A 19250-nucleotide genomic window follows, 5' to 3' on the forward strand; every position below is an offset into this window, starting at 1 on the left:
TATGGTATGCTCTTATTTATTCTTGTAAATATTGTATTGTAACGACTTGATAATTCGTACTTAGATAAGCGTGTAATCAATGTCGACGTGTCGATGGTTTTCAATTAAAATAATAATTACGACGAACGTGACGAGTAGGATTAAGTCCAAATAATTCCCCATTAAGTGTTAGAATTAAACTAATAATCGCTATTTCAATAGGTCAATAAATCGTGACGTCAAGTAATCGAAAGGAACGACGCAAGGAGCAGATTATTGTGAGTTTACTTTCTTTTTAATTATGAAAGTATATTTAGGTTTTATGAAATATATGTATATATATATATTACTATGCCGTGATTATGATTATCATTATCGACGTTTAAGGTTATTTTAAGTATACGGCATAATTACTTATTATATTTTAGAAAACTGAAGAGAACTTTCAACTACGTAAAAGCGAGGTTTCCAATTATTCTTAACGATGAGGTTTAAAACAAATATTGCTTAATTATATATATATATACGCGAACCCAATACAAATGTTTCCTTCGAGGGGGATTCGGTCGACTTCGTGGCGACCAATCCAATAGTACTTAGTCCTTGTGACCCCATGGTGACGGTCTGAGGGTACGACCTCCATTAGTTCATCTAGTGGAGTTTTGATTATTTATATCCTTGGTGACGGATGTCGAGTTTCGAGGTTATTAGGATACTATAGTAGGTCGCTTCTGTTGTAGTTCCTAATGTTTTTCACTGAAAGAGGTTCGATAAGTTTATATTGTTTTCGAGGGATTGTAAGTTATATAATGTTATCGATGAATTATAAGTTTGGTAAAGTTTATGAATTCAAGTTTTCTAAAAGATGTTTTAAAGAAATGTTTTTCAATAAAAACTTCACTAAGTATTATAGCTTATGTTTTCAAAAATTATTTCTTTCTCTTCAGGTTGATCGGTTGCGGCAATAGCATACTAGGCGGGCTCTGCGGCAATAGGATTCCTTCCGCCAATTTTCCTAAGTATGATGTTATTTGAATAATTATGTATTGGTATTTCCGCGAAACTTTATCGGTATAACTATGTTTGTTATTGACTCGACTTAATGTTTAAATAAGTAAGACGTTATGTTTTAATTAAAGGATAATTTAGAGTTAAGTTAAAGTTAAAGTAACGACAAGTCGGCGCCGCTTTTGATCGGATCGAGGCGGTCGGGAGCGGGGCCCACATGTATATTATCTTCATAAACTTCTATCATATCTTTAGATATTAATATTTTTTGTCTTAAATCGTTTAATTGGTCACGTAAAACAGAATTCATATTAGAAGAATTATTTTATTTTTTTATTAAAATTTTAAAGTATATTTGTTAATAGATGAAATAATTAATTAATGAGTTTAATTAGAAAATTTCTTTTGCATGCATGTTCGAGTTTGAAGAACTCGATTCTCTTTCTTTCTTTCCCGTTCTTCGAATTTTTAGAATTCGATCTTTCTATTTTTTTTACCTTCTAACAAACATCGTATATTCTATTTACGTTTTATGTTCGATGTTCGGTTCTTATTTCAATAAATAATTCTATTTTTTCTAATCCCAAACAAACCCCATATCGATGCCGATTGGAATTCAGACAGACCTCTACTTTCAGGTGTTTTCTGGTGTTGAAAAAAGTTGCAGAGGAGGAGAGGGAAGGAAGAACGAGAAACCAAGATGGAAGAAGTAAAAACCGGAGGAGAGCCCTCAAAATCAGAGGAGGAGCCCAAAAGAGAGGAAAAAACTCTACATGTGGCTAGAGTGGTGGTTGAGTCGGCGGAGTCAGCGGTGGCGACGGAGGAAGTACTAGCGGAGTAAGTTTGATGACACCCAACTCTATTTTCTCTATGGATTTGGGGTTCTCTGTCGTTTGTTTTGACTAACTTTTTGTTTGTTCTTTCCTCTGGCTCCCTCCTCTATCCCTTTTGTTCCTTATCAATTGATTCGACCCTTTTTTTTGTCTGTAGGTGGCCGGCGTCCCATGAAACTATCTACAGGCAACCCTTTTTTTTGGTAAATCATCCCTCTCCCCTGACATGAAGCTATCTACAAGTAATTTATCAAACGTATATATTTTGTGTTGTTTTTTCTGGCTGCTATTGTTCATAGGTGTATTCAATTCAATTCCTGTTCTTTTAATTTCATGTGTTGTTTTTTCTGCTATTTTTTCCATTCAGATTTCTGGCATTGGTTTGAATACATAGTTTTTTTTTAAGGATTGAGCCTATCTCTTCTTTTGGTCGATCTGATGTTTGGTTTTTGCTTGGTGTTGTTTTGATTTGTATTTTCAAAATCAGTGTTCTTTCATTTCTAATTTAGTTTGCACCCTTAATACTAAAGTCTTTTTATCATTCTCTTTTGTCGAATTCGTATGTTCCTTCTCTGGCTATGTTTTGTTGCATGTCCATGTTTCGTCTTTAGTCTCCTCCTCTTCTCATTGCCCTTTATGTAGGTTGTTTGCCTAGAAGTTCATATTCAGTTGAAGCAAGTTATCTGTACAGGTTCTGTCCATATGTTTAATCATGCTAACAAGATTCAAAAGGTCGACTAAGTAAGATACTTAGCAGCTTGAAAGATTCGTCTCTATTTAAGTTTCCTTAATTTACTTTTGCAGTATCTGTTGCTTGGATGAAAGACATACCCCTTTTCTAGCAGCAACTTGCATTCTTATAGTGAGGCCCTTTTGTCATTCAACTTTCTTATTATGAGCACATCCAGGTATAATTATAATCTTATATTAATCTATACCTAATTAGAAATTCAGTAAGATATGTTTTTTTTTTCTCTAATAATTGTTGTTATTACTTAAAATATGAACATGCAGAGATTACTTGGCAAGAGCCTAACAATCACAAAGCCACTAATATTTGCAGTTGCCTTCATGTTCTTTTCCTCACCTGTTATCGTGCTGTTCAAGGTAGTTTAATTACTTTCATCTAGACTTAAGTGCTCATTATTCAATCTAATTAAAATATTTTAAAGAAATATGCATGTTTTTATTTAAACAGGAAATTCCTCATATGGATGGAGATAAAGATTTTGGAATTCAATCGTGGGCCCCACCTCGCTCGCCTCGATTCGAGCGAAGCGGTGCCGACTTTTCTTACTTTGACTTGACTTTTGACTTTTGAGATTATTCATTTAATTAAAACATAACTAGTATTTAGTAAAACATAATATTATTACACATGACTTTAAATATTTCAAATAGTCTTATAATATAAAATACACTAAGGAAATATTAAGACATTTCTTCATACTTGGAAAAACTGGCAGAAGAGAATCCTATTGTCGAAGAGCCCGCCCTAGATACCGTTGCCGCTACCGATCAACCTGAAGAGAAAATAAATTTTTCGAAAACGTAAGCTTTAAGCTTATGCTTAGTGAGGTTTTATCAAAATACTTTTAAAAATATCCTTATGAAAACCAATACATTCATAAAAATATTCATTGTCGAAAACATCTGTATACTTTCATTTTCCTCGAAAACCTTTATCGAACCCTTTCAGTGAAAACATTAGGAATCACAACAGGGGCGACCTGTTGTAATCTCCCAATAACCTCGACTTCCGTAACCATGGAAGTAATAATTAAATTCCATTAGATAAACTAATGAAACCGTACCCTCTGATCAGACCGTAAACATGGGGTCGCTTAAGGATCAAGTACTAATTTGGATTGGTCGCCACAAAGTCGACCAAATCCCCCTCCACCTCGAAATAAAAGTTTTGGGTTCGTATATATATCTATACATAAAGCATCCTTTGCTTTGAATCTCGTCGTTGTAAAAATGTCTAAACATTATTGGGGGTCTTTAAAAATAATTCTCTTCAGTTTTTAAAAAAAAATATATATCATCTAACTATGCCGTATTCTTTGATTAAATCATAAACGTCGATTCGATAACAACTTACGGCATAGTAATATATATATCTCGTAAAACATGAATATACTTTACTTAATTAAAAGAAAGTACACTCACCGTGAACTGTTCCTCAAGTCGCGCCTTTATGCTACGCTGCGATGTCGCTATCTACGCACCTATCGAAATATTATAATTAGCCTCGTAAATACGAACGTTTAAAGAGATTTACTTAAAGTAATCTTATTCGTCGTTTCGTCATATTCGTTCTTATCTTATTTAATTAGTGGGTTTGAGATTATTTATTTAAATTGATTGTTTATTTTATGTTACATGTAATGGAATACATATCCCTACAAATATAAAACACTCCTACTGCTTGACAATGATATTCTAGTATTGAATAATTTCCTAAGTTTAAAATATGACCCAAAAGAATTTTAGAGACACTTAATTATTTAGAAATCATTTTTAACAACTAAATTAACTCAGAATTAATATAAATTTGTTCTGTCGTCGAAAATTCCTAAATCTTTGATATTTTGTAGAAAATAATATTTTTAGCTTACTGTGAAAATTTCATAATTTTTGGCCAAGTAGAAATTATTTAATTTGCTTCGGAAAATAAAACAGGTTCGGTTTTAGTAAAATTACCAAGTAAATCCCGCTTAAAAATCCACGCATTGATATTTTTGTAATTACCTTAAAAACAGAGGGTTAAAATCGACTTTAAACGTAGGCTCGGGTGACTCAAAATCAATTCGTTTCGGTTGGATTAAATCAGAACGATTTGAACCGAACCAACTGGAAAAACCGATTCTGTTTACTGTGAAATGACCATAAAACCATTGACTTTCATACTGACCGTCAGACTCACGTTAGTATTTTTGTAATTCCGTTAAAATCTAAAGGCTATTTTAGTCTTTTACCAGCAAAATCGATTCAGTTTGATTTGTTATAAATAGGTCCAGTCCTTTTCCTCTCTTCTTCCTCTCTTCCTCAGACGACGCGACTCTCGCGCTCCGTCGTCTCTCTCGGCGGTTTCGCCGTTTCCGGCGACATCCGCTCACCTCCCATATATCAAAACGTTCCTCTCAACACGAAGAACCCATATCCATCGTCAATTTCAACAGATTACAACCGGGTAAGCTTTTTACTAATTAGGGTTCTAATGACAAAATTTGGGGGTTTCGGTTAATGTTCATATATGTTGTTCTACGTTAGATTATAAGTATTTTAATATATGTTTTACTTTAATTTAACAAAAAATTGAGTTCCGATTTTTACCATAAATTTTCTGTTTTTCTTGCGAGGCTGGATTCCGGCTGGGGAAGGGTTACGGCGTTAGGTCACTTTTTCTTTACTGGGACGAGTTGGATATCGGCCGGATTTGGCCTGTGTTGACCGACCAGAGACGGCGTTGACTTTGGTCAACTTCAGCTAAGTACTCCTCCCTATTTCGATTCTGTTATATAGGTTGATCGCATGTTAGAATTTCCGTTTTACGGTTTTAGAAAAGTTGTTGCGTGTTAATTCTCAGTGATAGTTTAATTTCTTTGTTTATCTGGTTGATCTTTTGTTTCCGGACTGTTACTGGTTGTTGGGTGTGGGTGCTTGAGTGTCAGTAGTTGTTTCCTGCGGAGATTGGTTGTAGTTAATGTTAGGAAAACTGCATTGTTGAATTTGCCTATTTCTGGAATTCACATATCAGTTGGATTTGTTATTACCTGATTAAAATTGGCTTAGATTGGTTTTGTCATGGCTGTAGGTTCACCAGCACAAATTCCTTGCTTGCTCCTCCTTGTTCTGTGTTGATGGCCAAATGCCCAGTTCTCTGTGTTTGTTGAATTCTGAGTTAGACAGTTGATTATATTGTGTTAGAAAAATTCCTTGCATGTTGAATTGGCTGAGATTGATTGTATGTATTACCTGTTTAGTATAGATGAAATGGACTGCAATGTCTCTTGCTTGGCTGCCGGCTAGAAGTTGTTAAACTGTTTTGAGTTTAAGTGTTGGTTGACTGCCTGATTGTATGCTTCTGTTGACTGAATGCTATTTGCTGAGTGATTGAGAGGGTAGGAAATCAGTTTAGAGAGTGTGGATTATCTGCTACTAATTTCTGAACAGTACATGGTGATTTGCATGAGTTTTGCTGAGTTTTAGGGCCTGCCAGCTCACTAAAATGTGGCTGGCATGCAGCCTTCCTTGCAATGAATCACTATCTGCTGTATTGATTGTTTAACAGGTGTATTGGTAGTGCTAGCTGTCTAATTTTAGTGTTTTGTGTAGAGAAAGTCAAGGCTGCACTTCCATTTATGTATTTGACAGTTTTGAGTGGACATTTTGGGCTGCATATACTGATTTGTTGGCTGGAAAATGGGCAATTAAAGGGCTGCCTGAACCTGAACCTTGTTTATGGGCTGGCTGATGTAATAGTGTAGGTGTTAGTGTAGGCTTGCTTTTATATATTTAGTTGTATTCAAGACATTACTATTTGGCTAATTTATGAAATATTTATTTGGTTATACTACATTAGAAGATGTATATAAATTCTATTTGAAATTGTTAAATAAATTCCTTATAAGACATTTAGCTTAATGTACTTAAAGAAAAATTATATATATCAAATACTTTCTTTAGCGACAAGTTTTCATTAGAATCGTTTAATAATTATCGTTCGTCTGAATCGAATCCAATCGTTCATCTAACGTCGAAAATAAAAATCACGCGCGTCAAAATGATTATTTTATTATAAATCATCGACACGTCGACAAAATTTACACGTCTATCAAAGCTCGAATTAACGAGTCGTTACATCAATCCTTTACCATGACATGAGGCTTGGACAAGAAAGAGTAGGTAAAATAAAATGTGGAAAATAATGTTTCTGCTTACGGGATGATAATTTATATGTACCATTTTTTTAATTTTTTATTCTTTGGTAATCTGTAGTTGATCATAATTATGATATGTAATTGTTATGCATATTCATTTCATTTCTCATTAGTGTTTGTTTGGACTAATCATAATTAATGGGTTATTTCAATTTGCAGGTCGTGGGGCATTGCATACTTGATTATGCAACTCTTAGATAAATATGCAGCAGATATTATTTGTGTTCTCATTTCTAGATAAGATGGTATAATTTTTTGAAGTCCGTAGTATTTCGAATATTCATTTTGTTTTTATCTCAGCAACAAGATTATACCGTAGAATGATTGCATTGGCTGATTTTGTTACCGACTCGAAATGCGTGAATCTGATATTTCACGTTGTCTGTTGCTTTTGTCCAATAGGATTCATTCATCTAGGTAATTTTTATTAGTCATTTATATGTGCAATACAATCTCCATAATCTATGGATAAAATTGCTCTTTAGTGTCCCATATAAGCTTGCTTAAAGATATCACTCTTTTTTATTGATTTTATTATTTACTATTTGAAGGATGGATTGTCGGGCATCAACGTTCAGGCCAATGTGTTGGCACTGTTAAAATAATATTTGACCAGTCCATGAAATCCTTCTACAATGTGACACGAAATCGCTCATGCTTGCACCTCTGATCGTGAGTTTCTATTGAGTTTATGGCACTTCTTCGATTCGAGTTCCGCTTTGTATGACATGAGCCAATTGTGTCGTTACTTGAATTGTTTTTGTTGTGCTTTTGGAATGCGTCAGAAGCAAGGGACCTCATTCGATCGGAAACAAAACAGGTTAGCATGTTAGTTAAGGATTTCACTGTCGGTGTATATTTTGATTCGCAGGACAGCTCCAATATGTATATGAGTTGGTAGGGTTCTAAAGGAAAGAACTGTAGCAGGATGCATTTCTTTTTTTCATGTTTAGGATTACTCAGTTAGTACACATTCTGTACTTCGTGTAAACAAGTTATCCATTTTTTTCTTTTTCTTTTTTAGCAGTCTGTTATCCAAAGTCTTTTTTTTTACGATAAATTATATCCAAAATCTACTTCCAAAAGTATATTAGAGTATTTAATTGTATCACTTCAAAATATCCCTTTCCATTTGACGCTCGACCAACACAAATCAAAGCCCCGGAGTTTTACACGGTGGACATGTAACATCTTAATTTGTCTGATTGAATAATCATCAATTCATCTGGATTCTCATTTCGGTTAATATGTTGACAATTACTAGCCAATTCATCTCAGAAGTAAAAATAAAAATCAAGGTTTTAGCCAGAAAAGAGGAAGTTGTCTAGCTTGTATGCACTTCAACATTAGCCCATAAGAAATCTGCAACAGATCCGAAGAACCCCAACTTCAACGGATTTGCCATCTCCGGATTTTTGTAATTAACTCCAACTTCGACACTTTAATGATCGATTTAAACTTTAATCCCCATTCGGACGCTATTTAATCGATCCAAGTAAAGTGATATTAATTTTTAATTTTATTCCACATCTTGTTAACAGATGTTTAAATTGATATGACTCAATTTATTTTAGTCAATATAATTTAAATTCCTTTTGGATTTGCTAACAAACATTTATATACTACGTAATAGATAATCATTTTTCTCGGCACTATCTCATACGTAATCCTAGCTTCATTCTTGGTATAAGCGATTTTTCTAATAGATGTTTTTCGATGTAAACTAATGTACATGAATATGAATCGAATTAGCAACCATTGATTAAGCTAATAAGCTCCCTAACCACCAAGACCAAAAATAAAGAAGAAGCCCAAAGTATGTTAATTTATTTATTTTTTTCTTTAAAAAAGAAACTTGCAAATTCTATAGACGAAGCAAAACCGTGTGTACATAAAAGCTCATAAATTTTTTTTACTCTGTTTAAGAGAAATAAATAAATAAAACAGCCCAACAACATTTGGCCATAATAAATACCCAAAACCCGGCCCATCACATCCCTTTTACAAATTAAAAAAAACTTCTCCCCCTTTTTAATTAACGCACGCTGTCTGTCTGTCTGTCTGTCTCTCTTCTTCTTCTTCGTCTTCTTCTCTTACATTAAAAATAAAAATAAAAATAAAATCTCACTTCATTCATCTTCCTTCTCTCACTACTGACTACAAATGGAGCCATGGGTCGTCGACGACTTAGCCGACGATCTCCAAAGCATAAGCTTCACTTCCACCACAACCACATCTCTTAATCGTGGTACGAGCTTCGGCTCTTCCTCCGATGCCGCCACTCTCACGCCGGCTCCGTCGGCTCACGGCTCCTTCTCTTCCTCCCGATCCAACACCAAGCTCTCCCTCGCTGACCTCAGATTCTCTCTCCGGCTCGGCTCAGGCGACATCGGCTCCGTCTACTTAGCCGAGCTGAAGAACGGCGCCGCCTGCTGCATTAATGAAGGGAAAAACAAAAACAACAGTAGTAGTCATCAGCTGTTAGCCGTGAAAGTTATGGATAAGAAGGAATTAATCAGTAGGAGCAAAGAAGGGAGGGCGAGGACTGAAAAGGAAATATTGGAATTATTGGATCATCCTTTCTTGCCTTCACTCTACGCTAGCATTGACTCTCCTAAATGGCTCTGTTTGTTAACGGAGTTCTGTCCCGGCGGTGATCTCCACGTGCTCCGTCAACGTCAGCCTAATAAACGCTTCGACGAAACTGCCGTCAGGTAAATTAATTAACGCTTAATCAAATTCAATTAACACATATGGTAAGTTATGAAATTTCGGAAAAAAACAAAATTAAAATGCTACTAACTGAATAAGGAGAATGGGGACCACCAAGGCTTCATTGGCTGGCTAATTGTCAGGTGTTTGCCGTGAGTGGGGCCCACTAGTCTCAAACCAGATTTCTCAATTATTTGGTGTTGTTTTCGTTACGGTAAATTCGGGTCTTTGTCGACCAGGCGTAGTTTTGAGTTGAGTTGAGTTGTGGTTATAGTAATCCGCTGCGGTTAACTTCACGGTGGATCAGTTTGACTTTTTTTGGCTAAGTACGTGAGTGATATCAATGTGTCTTCACTAATTTAGGGCAAAAATTAAGTTATACTCCATCTCACAGTGGTCTCAAGAAATTAACTTACTTTTAATTTTGGTTGTTAGCATAGTTAGGATAGGAGGTGGACATAAATTGAATAGTAAATTCCTTTTGATTTTTTATTTTTTTTTTTGGATAAAAAATCATTTTGATTTGATTGACTAAAGTTGGTTTTTACCTTTGACTTCTACTAGTATTATTTAATTATTACTTACTAGTATTAGAGATGAAAATAAATGCTTTTAAATTACTATAGTATAATGCAGTTGAGTACGCCTTAAGTAACACTATTCCGAAATTAAATGAATTCTAATGAAAGAGTTGTTTGAATCGATCAAATTTTGTGGCCCATCAGATTACTTATTCAATTAGATAATTTTACCATAAAAAAAAATCAATTAGTTAATTTAATAAAAAAATATTTTTCAATGCTAATCATTGTATATATACCACTATAGTTTCACCAGATTAAATCAAATTTTCTTCTTTATCTTGGGTCGACAATGATAATATATAGAAGCTGTTAAATGTTATTATCTTATCTTATAGACTATAGTAGTATGGTATACTAGTATTTTATAGTAACAACAACCATTGTTATATATTGTGGGTTATAGTTGATTTTTGTCCATATAGAAAAAGAGTATGCATCTAGGTAGGGGAGATCAATGATTTAGAAATTATGAAAGCAGTTGCAGGTTTTAAAGTATATTTATTTATGAATGGAAAAGGGTCCATATCATGCATTAATATTTTAGATATTGTTCATAAATGGTGTGATTGGAATTTCTACTTTCTCTTTTGGAGACAGAGAGGCCAGCAATCTAACACATGACACTTTAATATGGACCAAAGATCCCAGAAATCCGAATTCAAAAAAATCTGAATATATTCTAGTATATTTTAAATTTCAAATTTTGTGATTCTGCATTTTATGGTTTAGTCGCTATAATATTGCAGAAGTCCTCTGTGTCGTGGTCCCTTTTCTGTTCTCTCCTGTACACTTTAGTCCCCATAAAAGTTGTTCTTTCGAGATAAACCCTCATTTTCTGACCACTTTAATTATGTTTTCTCTAACCGTGGTGGTATATATACTATTAATCATTTTTTAGTATTATCTTGATTTGAGAGACAGTTTAGCTAAGGAAATTTAGCGATTCCCTCTTTTTTGAAAGTTTCTTTGTGTTTGTTTCACTTGGACACAACACATGCCATGTTTGCTGTTGATGATGTCAATCTGTTTAGTAGTATTATTAGACTAAGGACAGGCAAATCACGACAACACCTTTTGATTATGAGCTGAATTATGAGAGTAATTATGTCAATTTGAGTCCCACACCCTCTTTCTGGAGCTTTCTCTTATATTTATTTAGTTTTGTTTTAATCCCATTTAAATCTTTGGTTTTGCCTTGTAAATCATGTTTCAAATAACAATTGATTATAATGTGGAAATTCTGTCCTTGTATGTTTATTTTTTTTGGGTTGATTAACTAATTAATTAATTATCGTAATTATTAATATATTTATTTATGGTTTCTGTATAGGTTCTATGCATCAGAGGTAATTGTAGCTCTAGAATACCTTCACATGATGGGGATTGTATATCGTGACCTCAAGCCAGAAAACGTACTTGTCCGGTCAGACGGCCACATTATGCTAACAGATTTCGACCTCTCCTTAAAATGCGACGATTCAAATCAACCAACGGCTCAGATCGTCTCTGATCAGAACCCACTTCCGCAGCAGTCGCCGTCAAAAAAGGGGAATACTCGTTCGATCCTCCACCACCTACTAATTTTACATCATCTTCATGTATCCTACCAAATTGTATAGTCCCAGCAGTATCATGCTTCCACCCAAAGCGCAAGCGAAAAAAGAAGACGGGCCCACGGGCAGGCCCAGAATTCGTGTCCGAGCCCATCGATGTCCGGTCCATGTCGTTCGTCGGGACCCATGAGTACTTGGCCCCGGAGATCGTGTCCGGTGAGGGACATGGAAGTCCGGTAGATTGGTGGACACTTGGAGTATTTATGTTTGAGATGTTTTATGGGTTCACGCCTTTTAGAGGGATTGACAATGAGCTAACCTTAGCCAACATTGTGGCTCGAGCACTCGAGTTTCCTAAGGAACCGGTCATGTCGGCAACAGCTAAGGATTTGATCTCGCAATTACTCATAAAGGATCCGGTGAGACGGATGGGTTCGACGATGGGCGCGTCGGCGATCAAGCATCATCCTTTTTTCCAAGGAGTGAATTGGGCATTGTTAAGGTGTACACCTCCTCCGTTTGTTCCTCCTCCTTTTAGTAGAGAGGTTGTATCCGATGAAAGCTGTCCTGAGGCTCCTATGGAGTACTATTAGCTAAAGTAATAATAATAAGCACGACATATTTCATACTTGTTCTGCTATCAATATGTAAGTTATAAATTCCGATCGATCATACACGATAATACTAGATCGATGTCCCGATTTTTCTTTTCATATATCCCAATGTCCCCTCCCAAGGATCAAACTCACGTACTCGACCAGGAAAAAATGTCCAAAACATTTTCTCAAACAGATATATACAAATCAGTCATATATTGATACTTGGTATGATTGAATACAATTTAACGATATGGTATTATTTATTTAATTTTAAAATCGTTATACTACAACACGAATCTAATTTCTAGAATAAATAAATAAAATTATATACTGAACAAATACTGTGCTCATCATGTCTCGCCATGTTTTTTTAACTTTCCTTTTTTCTTCTCTCTATAAGTTTTAGACAGCAAGATTCATATTTTCATCTATATATATATATAATGTTAGACCTCTAGCTTTAGGAATTACGGTATATAAAACTATGTATATGTCGATGTGTAGATCAATGGGGATCTAGACATCTTAGATGTTGATGGAGGAAATGCGGGCGGAATAGTGTGTTTGCTTGCGAATAAAAATATGTCCCACCCACATGTGGATTAGTTTAATGTAGTAAGTTAATATTGTAATTATATGGAAAAAATATATCTATGTATGTATGTGGGGGTCTACCCATTTGCTCTAATTAATGTGAGGTTCTTCTTGATTTTTCTCCTCATCACATGTTGCTTGCTTGCTTTTTTTTAATATCCACCATATCTAGCACACTACAACCATTTATTTTAGTCTACATACATATGCTTATTCAAGAATTGTCGATCTAATGCTCAAATTAACAGGGTTAGAACCGGCCCATGAACAGGTCTAGTTACAAGTAAAGCTTAGCATGCTTCGGATAAATTGGTAGGTAAACTTTTAATCATTGAAATGAATGATTTATTTAAGCCGATGGCGTAGTTCTAGATTTTATTTAATGGGAAGAATAAATATTTTTATAATGGAACCTTCATATGAATTGACGGATAAATTTTCTGGATTCGACGGGACCTAGAAAAGCAAATACTTTGGTCTCCGGGACTGGGAACATCGTTGGTTTCTTCGGAAGCACCTAGAATGGTCATGATCACACGCCAACGACTCATTAGGTGATACACTATATGAGCTCTGAGATTTAGTCCAGAGCCTGGACTAGGGTAGCACAAAAGGTAGTATATTGGCATACACTATACTCTTTGGGTAAAGTTGCTCACTCCTGGAAGAGGTACCGATATTGGAAAGCAGATTGATAGAGCTTGTGGTTTCATAAAATGTTTTTTGTGTTTGTTATGCTTGCTTGATTAAAGCATCACATGGTTTTTGACTTTGAAACTAAAGTACATTTTACTTGAATCGTATATTAGTTATTCTATATAGATTATGCTATGTATCTATATATATGGTAAGGGATAAAACCTTTCAACGATCATTAGTCTATTTATGAGATTGTTGAATCTCATAATCCTAATATCTCCACATGTTGAATGTTATTTCACATGTTGGCGAGAATTGTGACATAATTTACTTTTCAAGTAGAGTAAAAGCGTCGAGGTATCCTCATGTTAGACTCAGACAAAACAAGCTTACATAGTTTATTTTTTGGAGAGGCTTACGTGTCACATATTTTGTTGTAAAGACCTCACTTGTATTATTTTGAGATACTTTATGTGTGATGATATTGTATATACCTTTCGGTAAAATATTTTGGTTGTATGATGAACCGAAATATTTGATCTTGCTACTTGATAAAAGATAACATTACACTCAACTCTTGGGACGGATTACAAATGTTAGTTACACAGTTTACAAGATCGGATACATGCACACAAGATCGATGATAAATGGAATCCTAGGCATAGACGACAAAAACGAATAACAAAATACAACCCAATGAGAAAGCTCTTCATCTTCGCTTCCTCTAGTGTGACAATAGTTGTATACCTGCAGGAGAAGCGATTAATTTTGAGATTGTATAGGTTAAGTTTTTGTTGATCGTTTTATATCAGCACACATCCCAATCTGATAACAAATAACATGTTGTTCCATTTTAGATTTGCATCCTAAAAAACCATCAAGTTTCGTTCACGCCATAAAATTCACAAAAATAACTACAACGATAATTAGTTTGAAATCGTTTTATGCTTTGTCCGAAACTAACATCTACCACTGAATTAAAAAATCTGCGAAGGTTAAAGATGGCTAAGCTACCGGGTCATCACTGCTTCATCATTTTAAAGATAGAATTATTAATTGTTTGCGTTTCCTCTTCTACTTCAACCGCAAAATCCATACCCAATGACAATCCAACCGACTCGAACAACCTCTAGAAGAGGGGTAGCTTATTTTTCTTACAATTCTTGACTATTAGACAATCAAGACTACCCCAGGTTTAGATTTATGAACACTCTTCCCACCTCTCTTTGATCGACGCGGAGTCTTTGAGATTGTAGCAGTTTTCGAAGCAAGAGCAAAATTTAAATTAATAATTTGTAATAGCGTCTGAAGCTAAGTGGAAAATAATTGTTTTAAAATCTATACTAATATATTAATGGTAGATATAAGGTGGTATATTTTTAACACCTAGATTATTTTGGACTCAGAAAATAAAAACACTCCGTACAATGCACTGGCTCCCTGAAAATTAGTATAATCTATTTTTCCACGATTGTAGCAGCTAAATCAGTCTCCTGATCCTGAAAGTTCTGTGTTGCTAAAGAGTTTTCAACTCTAGAACTGAAAGTTAATTGGATTTGAAAGATCATTTTAACTACATTGGTCAATTAATAAGTGTCAAATCTTATTCCTATTTGCTAGTAACTTTCTGCTATAAGCATGTAAAAATGTCTCAATTGAGGCTTCAAATGAATTACTCCTCTAGCTAGCGTAATGGCAATTACTTTAAAGTTGTCACCTTTTGCTACAAACACTTGAGTTGTTATTACAAATGCTTAGCACAACTGCATAAACATATGGGAGGATTGAAGGGTACAATACTTTTGTATCACTTTTCGGCCGGAGGTGAACATGCAATAGTCGGACCGGAAACGCCGTTTTCGGTCCAACTAATCGTGGATTAGGGAGATGATTAATTAGTTATAACCGGTAATGGGGTTTCCGTTAAAACCGGTAATCCGGTTTCCGGTTTTAAACCCCATTACCGGTTTAACTAAAACCGGAAACCCCATAACCGGTTTTAGTTAAAACCGGCAATCCGGTTTCCGGTTAAGTTTCTATATAAAAACCTCCGCCGCGTTAATTCTTCCGCATTACATTTTCTTTTCTTCTCTCATCAGTAATTCTTCCGCATTACATTTTTTCTTCTTCTCTCATCAGTAAACGAGATTTTTTTTAATTTATTTATAATATTTATTTATTTATTTATTTTATAAATATGTCTTCTTATTTAAATTTATACTGGAGAAGTTCTATACAATTCGTAGAAGGGAAGGTCGTGGTGGGTAGCCTTCCCGACGCAACGTATTTCATCGATGGTATTTTGAGCTACGATGATTTTTCTCAAGTAATGTGCGATTATGCCGGAATTCAAAGAGAACGGCTCTCCCAGAAGAAAGCATTCGCTCTCCTCACGATCATCGGACTGTCGTGGACCTCTGGTGACGAATAAATGTCACGTGATCTGTGCTGCGGCTGAAACCACAGTACATCGGGCACGTTAGGTCCCTGCGTAATCCAGGAAGATCTGGCCGCCATAGTCTGAAAAAAATTAAAAATTGAAATTAGTCCTCTAAAATTAATCCACGTATCTTATAAATAAATAACTGGGAAGTGCAAAAGATTTTATCTAAATTATTTCCGAAAATTTTAAAATTGCTTAGGACAGATCGGTTTGACTTAAAACGACACGGTTTGACTTAAAACCGGATTTCCGGTACACGGTTTTAATTAAAATCGGAAATCCGGTTCACGGTCTGGCCAAAAAACGGTCGGTTTCACAAAAACGACACGGTTTGACTTAAAACCGATAAAAACCGGAAATCCGGTTCCCGGTTTGGCTTAAAATATGACTTATAACGACACGTTTTGACTTAAAACCGGATTTCCGGTTAAACGTCAAATAGGACTTAAAATCGGACCGGTTTTAAGTGAAACCGGACCGGATTTAATTAAAACCGGACCGGATTTACCTAAAACCGGTCCGGATTTACCTAAAACCGGTCCGGATTTACCTATAACCGGTCCGGATTTACCTATAACCGGTCCGGATTTACCTATAACCGGTCCGGATTTACCTAAAACCGGTCCGGATTTACCTCAAACCGGTCCGGATTTACCTCAAACCGGAAATTCGGTTCCCGGTTTTTTAAAAACCGGTATAAACCCCTAAAACCGGAAATTGGGTCACCGGTTTAATGTAAAACCGGAAACCGGATTCCCGGTTTTAATTAAAACCGGTAACGCCAAAACCGATTTTAATTAAAACCGGGAATCCGGTTTCCGGTTTTACATTAAACCGGTGACCCGGTTTCCGGTCCAAACTTCATCTTCAACCTCCCGACCTTCTCTCTCCCCGACGCCGTCCGTCTCACTGCCCAACCTCCGTTCCGGCGATTCCGGCCGTTTCCGGCCACAATCCCGGTATCAATCAACTCCTCTCAACCTCACGATCATGAATATAACCTCTAATTTTCCTAACTCGTCTCCGTTTTCGTTTAATTTAAAAAAATCAAATTAGGGTTCGTCGGAAAATTTGGGGGTTTTGTCCAATTGAGATATATGTTAATCTACGTCGTCTCACGATCATTTCTATGTAAAAATTAAGCTTAAAATCACATGAATTCAAGGTTAATTTTACCTTCAAAGTTTCGGAGATTGTAGAATTCGGACCGAATTCGATTGCTTTGTGTTTGTTGATGTTGGAGGAAGCTTTAGGATGCCGATTTCGGGTCAAACTCGCCGGAATTCGGTTGACTCGGTCTCAACTCACTCTTGACTCGAGCTTGACTCACCGGTAAAACGAAGTCCGATCGGTATGCTCCTTTGACGAAAGATGATCCTTACTGCCTATTCTATGTCATATAATTTTTTCAAAATTTTTGGAATTTTTTTAGAGAGAAGCCAAGTGAAGACGAAGAGAAATTATAGAGTTTTGTGATAGACGGACTCAAATTGTGTTTCCGGCCGGTATAAGTATTCTTCCGGTTTTTTTTCTTCCGAACTGCCACGTGGCAAGCCCTGATTGGACCAATAAATCGGTCGATTGACCGGTTTTGGGGTAACCGGTTGACCGGGTATCCCAAAACCGGTTAATCGACCGACCTTTTCGTCCAATCAGGGCTTGCCATTTGGCAGTTCGGGAACAAAAAAAAATGTAAGACCGGAAACGGGAAACCCGGTCAACCCTTTGACCGGAAATCCCAAAACCGATCTTACTTAACCTTAATTACGCGTACTTAATTTGTTGGACCGGAAACGGCGTTTCCGGTCCAACTATAAATGTTCACCTTCCCTTTTTTTTTCCGATCAAATATTTACTTAATTTAAAAAAAAAAATTAATTTGTAATTTCCTAGAGGATTGAACTGCACAAGGAATGATCAAATCAAAGCTATTGAGTAATGGACAAATCAAAGGATTGCTACATGATCAGAAGTATGGACAACAGATACAGTATTAGCTAGTGTTTGAGAGCCCGTGTATTACACAGGAATAATTTAGTCAATTAATGAAATGTCCAGTTGGCACATCTAAAATGAAAGGAAGTAAAATACTGAGCATAGTAATTATAAATAGACAGTACTGTTTATAACTAAGAAATGATAAAGATTTACTAAGTTTATATATAGTATGTCAAACTTTACTATTTTTATTTTTATTTTTGAAGTTCAAACTTTACTATTTAGAATCATGAATCACGTTCAGATTAATCTAAGCGCAAGATGTCACATGAGTTCAAAATAAATCAAGGGCTGGATATCAAGATAGATGTAAATTAGTTTCATGATAGAAAGGATCTTCATCATCTGAGAATACTACAACAACATCATTTCGTAAGATCCTGATAAGTGAAAATTAACGAGTTTTTCTTATGAATCACTTTCATAATCACACTATCGTCCAAACAACATAGTAATATAGTTACCTATTTTCTTTAAATAATTAGGACATTAGATTATCAAAAAAAAAAAATTAGGAATTTTTTTAAATGTTCAAAGCCTTTTAATTTCATATATGCAGTTAGATTTTCAATAACATCTTTGAATTTAAGTTCTTTTTTATAAATATTATATTTTGTTAATGTCAGCTGTTTTCAATCCGCCGGATAAAATTTGGAGGATTTCGAACTCTCAAGAACCGTATGTGACGAGGAGAGGGTCGTCAAAAACAAACTATGGTTTGAGAAAATCCTTAAATTACGACGATAAATTATCGATATCAAGAAAACAAGATAAAACTAGTACAAAGATTTTTTATTTTCATTTTTAAAAAAAACAAAGTCCTACAACCTCATAACATGAATGAATTCCAATTTTCATATTCGGACGAATAAACCACTAATTCTTTACCATAAAAGAAAGGAAATTCTTCCAAAGCTTCAACCTACCACAAAGGAGAGGATTGTAATGAATTCCAATCAAACACAATTGGATCTCCACCAAAATGAGAAGGAAGCTAAATCGGATCAAAAGACAAAACTTTTACAAGAAAAGACAAACGAGAATATGAATAATTTCCTCTGTAGAAGATAAAAACAATTATGAGCAAAATTGAAATAACTAAAAGAAAGGAACCAAAAACAACATAATAATTAAATGGAAATCTAAGGCATAAGAGAACTAATTTCAAATGTTGAGGTTCAAGATTCACTCCTAGGATATTCAAATAAGTATTTTCAAGCAAGGATTAAATAATTGGACTCTAATCAGTTGCCATCTTGTTGAGTGTATGTTGTAGTGGTCATCAAAATTGTCGTCGATGTTAAATTACCAAAAGGATTAAATTGTTCTGTCTAAAGATTAAGGGTTATAATTGTTAAAACT

General features: G+C 35.1%; 1 pseudogene; it reads left to right on the forward strand.

Annotated features, from left to right (window-relative positions):
- Window positions 1-8929: 8929 nt before the first annotated feature.
- On the forward strand, window positions 8930-12208 carry LOC139882729 (protein kinase G11A-like; annotated as a pseudogene).
- Window positions 12209-19250: the final 7042 nt, after the last annotated feature.

The sequence above is a fragment of the Rutidosis leptorrhynchoides genome, unplaced genomic scaffold (assembly GCF_046630445.1).
Source record: "Rutidosis leptorrhynchoides isolate AG116_Rl617_1_P2 unplaced genomic scaffold, CSIRO_AGI_Rlap_v1 contig300, whole genome shotgun sequence".
Classification (NCBI taxonomy): Eukaryota; Viridiplantae; Streptophyta; class Magnoliopsida; order Asterales; family Asteraceae; genus Rutidosis; species Rutidosis leptorrhynchoides.